Raw genomic sequence first — 10,000 nt, 5'->3', positions numbered from 1 at the left:
CTTGTAAAAATTTCGGTCCGAGTCGACCGAAAGGCGATGCGCGGCGTTCCGGAGTCGATCCGGGCCGACGGGACTTGTAAAAATTTCGGTCCGAGTCGACCGAAAGGCGATGCGCGGCGTCCCGGAGTCGATCCGGGCCGACGGGACTTGTAAAAATTTCGGTCCGAGTCGACCGAAAGGCGATGCGCGGCGTCTTGGAGACTATACGGGCCGACGGGACTCGATGAAGTTTCGTTCCGAGTCGACCGAAAGGCGATGCGCGGCGTCCCGGAGTCGATCCGGGCCGACGGGACTTGTAAAAATTTCGGTCCGAGTCGACCGAAAGGCGATGCGCGGCGTCTTGGAGACTATACGGGCCGACGGGACTCGATGAAGTTTCGTTCCGAGTCGACCGAAAGGCAATGCGCCGCGTCCCGGGGCCGATGGGTCGACGGCGGACGGACCGACCCCCGGTGCGGCGCGACGGGACACTTGTGAAAATTTCGGTCCGAGTCGACCGAGAGGCGACGCGCGGCGACGCGCGGCCTCCCCGAGTCGATCCGGGCCGACGGAACTTGTAAAAATTTCGGTCCGAGTCGACCGAAAGGCGATGCGCGGCGTCCCGGAGTCGATCCGGGCCGACGGGACTTGTAAAAATTACGGTCCGAGTCGACCGAAAGGCGATGCGCGGCGTCCCGGAGTCGATCCGGGCCGACGGGACTTGTAAAAATTTCGGTCCGAGTCGACCGAAAGGCGATGCGCGGCGTCTTGGAGACTATACGGGCCGACGGGACTCGATGAAGTTTCGGTCCGAGTCGACCGAAAGGCGATGCGCGGCGTCCCGGAGTCGATCCGGGCCGACGGGACTTGTAAAAATTACGGTCCGAGTCGACCGAAAGGCGATGCGCGGCGTCCCGGAGTCGATCCGGGCCGACGGGACTTGTAAAAATTTCGGTCCGAGTCGACCGAAAGGCGATGCGCGGCGTCTTGGAGACTATACGGGCCGACGGGACTCGATGAAGTTTCGTTCCGAGTCGACCGAAAGGCGATGCGCGGCGTCCCGGAGTCGATCCGGGCCGACGGAACTTGTAAAAATTTCGGTCCGAGTCGACCGAAAGGCGATGCGCGGCGTCCCGGAGTCGATCCGGGCCGACGGGACTTGTAAAAATTACGGTCCGAGTCGACCGAAAGGCGATGCGCGGCGTCCCGGAGTCGATCCGGGCCGACGGGACTTGTAAAAATTTCGGTCCGAGTCGACCGAAAGGCGATGCGCGGCGTCTTGGAGACTATACGGGCCGACGGGACTCGATGAAGTTTCGTTCCGAGTCGACCGAAAGGCGATGCGCGGCGTCCCGGAGTCGATCCGGGCCGACGGGACTTGTAAAAATTACGGTCCGAGTCGACCGAAAGGCGATGCGCGGCGTCCCGGAGTCGATCCGGGCCGACGGGACTTGTAAAAATTTCGGTCCGAGTCGACCGAAAGGCGATGCGCGGCGTCTTGGAGACTATACGGGCCGACGGGACTCGATGAAGTTTCGTTCCGAGTCGACCGAAAGGCGATGCGCGGCGTCCCGGAGTCGATCCGGGCCGACGGGACTTGTAAAAATTTCGGTCCGAGTCGACCGAAAGGCGATGCGCGGCGTTCCGGAGTCGATCCGGGCCGACGGGACTTGTAAAAATTTCGGTCCGAGTCGACCGAAAGGCGATGCGCGGCGTCCCGGAGTCGATCCGGGCCGACGGGACTTGTAAAAATTTCGGTCCGAGTCGACCGAAAGGCGATGCGCGGCGTCCCGGAGTCGATCCGGGCCGACGGGACTTGTAAAAATTTCGGTCCGAGCCGACCGAAAGGCGATGCGCGGCGTCCCGGAGTCGATCCGGGCCGACGGGACTTGTAAAAATTTCGGTCCGAGTCGACCGAAAGGCGATGCGCGGCGTCCCGGAGTCGATCCGGGCCGACGGGACTTGTAAAAATTTCGGTCCGAGTCGACCGAAAGGCGATGCGCGGCGTCCCGGAGTCGATCCGGGCCGACGGGACTTGTAAAAATTACGGTCCGAGTCGACCGAAAGGCGATGCGCGGCGTCTTGGAGACTATACGGGCCGACGGGACTCGATGAAGTTTCGTTCCGAGTCGACCGAAAGGCGATGCGCGGCGTCCCGGAGTCGATCCGGGCCGACGGGACTTGTAAAAATTACGGTCCGAGTCGACCGAAAGGCGATGCGCGGCGTCTTGGAGACTATACGGGCCGACGGGACTCGATGAAGTTTCGTTCCGAGTCGACCGAAAGGCGATGCGCGGCGTCCCGGAGTCGATCCGGGCCGACGGGACTTGTAAAAATTACGGTCCGAGTCGACCGAAAGGCGATGCGCGGCGTCCCGGAGTCGATCCGGGCCGACGGGACTTGTAAAAATTTCGGTCCGAGTCGACCGAAAGGCGATGCGCGGCGTTCCGGAGTCGATCCGGGCCGACGGGACTTGTAAAAATTTCGGTCCGAGTCGACCGAAAGGCGATGCGCGGCGTCCCGGAGTCGATCCGGGCCGACGGGACTTGTAAAAATTTCGGTCCGAGTCGACCGAAAGGCGATGCGCGGCGTCCCGGAGTCGATCCGGGCCGACGGGACTTGTAAAAATTTCGGTCCGAGCCGACCGAAAGGCGATGCGCGGCGTCCCGGAGTCGATCCGGGCCGACGGGACTTGTAAAAATTTCGGTCCGAGTCGACCGAAAGGCGATGCGCGGCGTCCCGGAGTCGATCCGGGCCGACGGGACTTGTAAAAATTACGGTCCGAGTCGACCGAAAGGCGATGCGCGGCGTCCCGGAGTCGATCCGGGCCGACGGGACTTGTAAAAATTTCGGTCCGAGTCGACCGAAAGGCGATGCGCGGCGTCCCGGAGTCGATCCGGGCCGACGGGACTTGTAAAAATTACGGTCCGAGTCGACCGAAAGGCGATGCGCGGCGTCCCGGAGTCGATCCGGGCCGACGGGACTTGTAAAAATTTCGGTCCGAGTCGACCGAAAGGCGATGCGCGGCGTTCCGGAGTCGATCCGGGCCGACGGGACTTGTAAAAATTTCGGTCCGAGTCGACCGAAAGGCGATGCGCGGCGTTCCGGAGTCGATCCGGGCCGACGGGACTTGTAAAAATTTCGGTCCGAGTCGACCGAAAGGCGATGCGCGGCGTCCCGGAGTCGATCCGGGCCGACGGGACTTGTAAAAATTTCGGTCCGAGTCGACCGAAAGGCGATGCGCGGCGTCCCGGAGTCGATCCGGGCCGACGGGACTTGTAAAAATTTCGGTCCGAGCCGACCGAAAGGCGATGCGCGGCGTCCCGGAGTCGATCCGGGCCGACGGGACTTGTAAAAATTTCGGTCCGAGTCGACCGAAAGGCGATGCGCGGCGTCCCGGAGTCGATCCGGGCCGACGGGACTTGTAAAAATTACGGTCCGAGTCGACCGAAAGGCGATGCGCGGCGTCCCGGAGTCGATCCGGGCCGACGGGACTTGTAAAAATTTCGGTCCGAGTCGACCGAAAGGCGATGCGCGGCGTCCCGGAGTCGATCCGGGCCGACGGGACTTGTAAAAATTACGGTCCGAGTCGACCGAAAGGCGATGCGCGGCGTCCCGGAGTCGATCCGGGCCGACGGGACTTGTAAAAATTTCGGTCCGAGTCGACCGAAAGGCGATGCGCGGCGTTCCGGAGTCGATCCGGGCGGACGGGACTTGTAAAAATTTCGGTCCGAGTCGACCGAAAGGCGATGCGCGGCGTCCCGGAGTCGATCCGGGCCGACGGGACTTGTAAAAATTTCGGTCCGAGTCGACCGAAAGGCGATGCGCGGCGTCCCGGAGTCGATCCGGGCCGACGGGACTTGTAAAAATTTCGGTCCGAGTCGACCGAAAGGCGATGCGCGGCGTTCCGGAGTCGATCCGGGCCGACGGGACTTGTAAAAATTTCGGTCCGAGTCGACCGAAAGGCGATGCGCGGCGTCCCGGAGTCGATCCGGGCCGACGGGACTTGTAAAAATTTCGGTCCGAGTCGACCGAAAGGCGATGCGCGGCGTTCCGGAGTCGATCCGGGCGGACGGGACTTGTAAAAATTTCGGTCCGAGTCGACCGAAAGGCGATGCGCGGCGTCCCGGAGTCGATCCGGGCCGACGGGACTTGTAAAAATTTCGGTCCGAGTCGACCGAAAGGCGATGCGCGGCGTCCCGGAGTCGATCCGGGCCGACGGGACTTGTAAAAATTTCGGTCCGAGTCGACCGAAAGGCGATGCGCGGCGTTCCGGAGTCGATCCGGGCCGACGGGACTTGTAAAAATTTCGGTCCGAGTCGACCGAAAGGCGATGCGCGGCGTCCCGGAGTCGATCCGGGCCGACGGGACTTGTAAAAATTTCGGTCCGAGTCGACCGAAAGGCGATGCGCGGCGTCTTGGAGACTATACGGGCCGACGGGACTCGATGAAGTTTCGTTCCGAGTCGACCGAAAGGCGATGCGCGGCGTCCCGGAGTCGATCCGGGCCGACGGGACTTGTAAAAATTTCGGTCCGAGTCGACCGAAAGGCGATGCGCGGCGTCTTGGAGACTATACGGGCCGACGGGACTCGATGAAGTTTCGTTCCGAGTCGACCGAAAGGCAATGCGCCGCGTCCCGGGGCCGATGGGTCGACGGCGGACGGACCGACCCCCGGTGCGGCGCGACGGGACACTTGTGAAAATTTCGGTCCGAGTCGACCGAGAGGCGACGCGCGGCGACGCGCGGCCTCCCCGAGTCGATCCGGGCCGACGGAACTTGTAAAAATTTCGGTCCGAGTCGACCGAAAGGCGATGCGCGGCGTCCCGGAGTCGATCCGGGCCGACGGGACTTGTAAAAATTACGGTCCGAGTCGACCGAAAGGCGATGCGCGGCGTCCCGGAGTCGATCCGGGCCGACGGGACTTGTAAAAATTTCGGTCCGAGTCGACCGAAAGGCGATGCGCGGCGTCTTGGAGACTATACGGGCCGACGGGACTCGATGAAGTTTCGGTCCGAGTCGACCGAAAGGCGATGCGCGGCGTCCCGGAGTCGATCCGGGCCGACGGGACTTGTAAAAATTACGGTCCGAGTCGACCGAAAGGCGATGCGCGGCGTCCCGGAGTCGATCCGGGCCGACGGGACTTGTAAAAATTTCGGTCCGAGTCGACCGAAAGGCGATGCGCGGCGTCTTGGAGACTATACGGGCCGACGGGACTCGATGAAGTTTCGTTCCGAGTCGACCGAAAGGCGATGCGCGGCGTCCCGGAGTCGATCCGGGCCGACGGAACTTGTAAAAATTTCGGTCCGAGTCGACCGAAAGGCGATGCGCGGCGTCCCGGAGTCGATCCGGGCCGACGGGACTTGTAAAAATTACGGTCCGAGTCGACCGAAAGGCGATGCGCGGCGTCCCGGAGTCGATCCGGGCCGACGGGACTTGTAAAAATTTCGGTCCGAGTCGACCGAAAGGCGATGCGCGGCGTCTTGGAGACTATACGGGCCGACGGGACTCGATGAAGTTTCGTTCCGAGTCGACCGAAAGGCGATGCGCGGCGTCCCGGAGTCGATCCGGGCCGACGGGACTTGTAAAAATTACGGTCCGAGTCGACCGAAAGGCGATGCGCGGCGTCCCGGAGTCGATCCGGGCCGACGGGACTTGTAAAAATTTCGGTCCGAGTCGACCGAAAGGCGATGCGCGGCGTCTTGGAGACTATACGGGCCGACGGGACTCGATGAAGTTTCGTTCCGAGTCGACCGAAAGGCGATGCGCGGCGTCCCGGAGTCGATCCGGGCCGACGGGACTTGTAAAAATTTCGGTCCGAGTCGACCGAAAGGCGATGCGCGGCGTTCCGGAGTCGATCCGGGCCGACGGGACTTGTAAAAATTTCGGTCCGAGTCGACCGAAAGGCGATGCGCGGCGTCCCGGAGTCGATCCGGGCCGACGGGACTTGTAAAAATTTCGGTCCGAGTCGACCGAAAGGCGATGCGCGGCGTCCCGGAGTCGATCCGGGCCGACGGGACTTGTAAAAATTTCGGTCCGAGCCGACCGAAAGGCGATGCGCGGCGTCCCGGAGTCGATCCGGGCCGACGGGACTTGTAAAAATTTCGGTCCGAGTCGACCGAAAGGCGATGCGCGGCGTCCCGGAGTCGATCCGGGCCGACGGGACTTGTAAAAATTTCGGTCCGAGTCGACCGAAAGGCGATGCGCGGCGTCCCGGAGTCGATCCGGGCCGACGGGACTTGTAAAAATTACGGTCCGAGTCGACCGAAAGGCGATGCGCGGCGTCCCGGAGTCGATCCGGGCCGACGGGACTTGTAAAAATTTCGGTCCGAGTCGACCGAAAGGCGATGCGCGGCGTTCCGGAGTCGATCCGGGCCGACGGGACTTGTAAAAATTTCGGTCCGAGTCGACCGAAAGGCGATGCGCGGCGTCCCGGAGTCGATCCGGGCCGACGGGACTTGTAAAAATTTCGGTCCGAGTCGACCGAAAGGCGATGCGCGGCGTCCCGGAGTCGATCCGGGCCGACGGGACTTGTAAAAATTTCGGTCCGAGCCGACCGAAAGGCGATGCGCGGCGTCCCGGAGTCGATCCGGGCCGACGGGACTTGTAAAAATTTCGGTCCGAGTCGACCGAAAGGCGATGCGCGGCGTCCCGGAGTCGATCCGGGCCGACGGGACTTGTAAAAATTACGGTCCGAGTCGACCGAAAGGCGATGCGCGGCGTCCCGGAGTCGATCCGGGCCGACGGGACTTGTAAAAATTTCGGTCCGAGTCGACCGAAAGGCGATGCGCGGCGTCCCGGAGTCGATCCGGGCCGACGGGACTTGTAAAAATTACGGTCCGAGTCGACCGAAAGGCGATGCGCGGCGTCCCGGAGTCGATCCGGGCCGACGGGACTTGTAAAAATTTCGGTCCGAGTCGACCGAAAGGCGATGCGCGGCGTTCCGGAGTCGATCCGGGCCGACGGGACTTGTAAAAATTTCGGTCCGAGTCGACCGAAAGGCGATGCGCGGCGTTCCGGAGTCGATCCGGGCCGACGGGACTTGTAAAAATTTCGGTCCGAGTCGACCGAAAGGCGATGCGCGGCGTCCCGGAGTCGATCCGGGCCGACGGGACTTGTAAAAATTTCGGTCCGAGTCGACCGAAAGGCGATGCGCGGCGTCCCGGAGTCGATCCGGGCCGACGGGACTTGTAAAAATTTCGGTCCGAGCCGACCGAAAGGCGATGCGCGGCGTCCCGGAGTCGATCCGGGCCGACGGGACTTGTAAAAATTTCGGTCCGAGTCGACCGAAAGGCGATGCGCGGCGTCCCGGAGTCGATCCGGGCCGACGGGACTTGTAAAAATTACGGTCCGAGTCGACCGAAAGGCGATGCGCGGCGTCCCGGAGTCGATCCGGGCCGACGGGACTTGTAAAAATTTCGGTCCGAGTCGACCGAAAGGCGATGCGCGGCGTCCCGGAGTCGATCCGGGCCGACGGGACTTGTAAAAATTACGGTCCGAGTCGACCGAAAGGCGATGCGCGGCGTCCCGGAGTCGATCCGGGCCGACGGGACTTGTAAAAATTTCGGTCCGAGTCGACCGAAAGGCGATGCGCGGCGTTCCGGAGTCGATCCGGGCGGACGGGACTTGTAAAAATTTCGGTCCGAGTCGACCGAAAGGCGATGCGCGGCGTCCCGGAGTCGATCCGGGCCGACGGGACTTGTAAAAATTTCGGTCCGAGTCGACCGAAAGGCGATGCGCGGCGTCCCGGAGTCGATCCGGGCCGACGGGACTTGTAAAAATTTCGGTCCGAGTCGACCGAAAGGCGATGCGCGGCGTTCCGGAGTCGATCCGGGCCGACGGGACTTGTAAAAATTTCGGTCCGAGTCGACCGAAAGGCGATGCGCGGCGTCCCGGAGTCGATCCGGGCCGACGGGACTTGTAAAAATTTCGGTCCGAGTCGACCGAAAGGCGATGCGCGGCGTTCCGGAGTCGATCCGGGCGGACGGGACTTGTAAAAATTTCGGTCCGAGTCGACCGAAAGGCGATGCGCGGCGTCCCGGAGTCGATCCGGGCCGACGGGACTTGTAAAAATTTCGGTCCGAGTCGACCGAAAGGCGATGCGCGGCGTCCCGGAGTCGATCCGGGCCGACGGGACTTGTAAAAATTTCGGTCCGAGTCGACCGAAAGGCGATGCGCGGCGTTCCGGAGTCGATCCGGGCCGACGGGACTTGTAAAAATTTCGGTCCGAGTCGACCGAAAGGCGATGCGCGGCGTCCCGGAGTCGATCCGGGCCGACGGGACTTGTAAAAATTTCGGTCCGAGTCGACCGAAAGGCGATGCGCGGCGTCTTGGAGACTATACGGGCCGACGGGACTCGATGAAGTTTCGTTCCGAGTCGACCGAAAGGCGATGCGCGGCGTCCCGGAGTCGATCCGGGCCGACGGGACTTGTAAAAATTTCGGTCCGAGTCGACCGAAAGGCGATGCGCGGCGTCTTGGAGACTATACGGGCCGACGGGACTCGATGAAGTTTCGTTCCGAGTCGACCGAAAGGCAATGCGCCGCGTCCCGGGGCCGATGGGTCGACGGCGGACGGACCGACCCCCGGTGCGGCGCGACGGGACACTTGTGAAAATTTCGGTCCGAGTCGACCGAGAGGCGACGCGCGGCGACGCGCGGCCTCCCCGAGTCGATCCGGGCCGACGGAACTTGTAAAAATTTCGGTCCGAGTCGACCGAAAGGCGATGCGCGGCGTCCCGGAGTCGATCCGGGCCGACGGGACTTGTAAAAATTACGGTCCGAGTCGACCGAAAGGCGATGCGCGGCGTCCCGGAGTCGATCCGGGCCGACGGGACTTGTAAAAATTTCGGTCCGAGTCGACCGAAAGGCGATGCGCGGCGTCTTGGAGACTATACGGGCCGACGGGACTCGATGAAGTTTCGGTCCGAGTCGACCGAAAGGCGATGCGCGGCGTCCCGGAGTCGATCCGGGCCGACGGGACTTGTAAAAATTACGGTCCGAGTCGACCGAAAGGCGATGCGCGGCGTCCCGGAGTCGATCCGGGCCGACGGGACTTGTAAAAATTTCGGTCCGAGTCGACCGAAAGGCGATGCGCGGCGTCTTGGAGACTATACGGGCCGACGGGACTCGATGAAGTTTCGTTCCGAGTCGACCGAAAGGCGATGCGCGGCGTCCCGGAGTCGATCCGGGCCGACGGAACTTGTAAAAATTTCGGTCCGAGTCGACCGAAAGGCGATGCGCGGCGTCCCGGAGTCGATCCGGGCCGACGGGACTTGTAAAAATTACGGTCCGAGTCGACCGAAAGGCGATGCGCGGCGTCCCGGAGTCGATCCGGGCCGACGGGACTTGTAAAAATTTCGGTCCGAGTCGACCGAAAGGCGATGCGCGGCGTCTTGGAGACTATACGGGCCGACGGGACTCGATGAAGTTTCGTTCCGAGTCGACCGAAAGGCGATGCGCGGCGTCCCGGAGTCGATCCGGGCCGACGGGACTTGTAAAAATTACGGTCCGAGTCGACCGAAAGGCGATGCGCGGCGTCCCGGAGTCGATCCGGGCCGACGGGACTTGTAAAAATTTCGGTCCGAGTCGACCGAAAGGCGATGCGCGGCGTCTTGGAGACTATACGGGCCGACGGGACTCGATGAAGTTTCGTTCCGAGTCGACCGAAAGGCGATGCGCGGCGTCCCGGAGTCGATCCGGGCCGACGGGACTTGTAAAAATTTCGGTCCGAGTCGACCGAAAGGCGATGCGCGGCGTTCCGGAGTCGATCCGGGCCGACGGGACTTGTAAAAATTTCGGTCCGAGTCGACCGAAAGGCGATGCGCGGCGTCCCGGAGTCGATCCGGGCCGACGGGACTTGTAAAAATTTCGGTCCGAGTCGACCGAAAGGCGATGCGCGGCGTCCCGGAGTCGATCCGGGCCGACGGGACTTGTAAAAATTTCGGTCCGAGCCGACCGAAAGGCGATGCGCGGCGTCCCGGAGTCGATCCGGGCCGACGGGACTTGTAAAAATTTCGGTCC

Source organism: Neodiprion virginianus, unplaced genomic scaffold (assembly GCF_021901495.1).
Source record: "Neodiprion virginianus isolate iyNeoVirg1 unplaced genomic scaffold, iyNeoVirg1.1 ptg000050l, whole genome shotgun sequence".
NCBI lineage: Eukaryota > Metazoa > Arthropoda > Insecta > Hymenoptera > Diprionidae > Neodiprion > Neodiprion virginianus.
Note: the sequence above shows the minus strand (reverse complement) of the source record.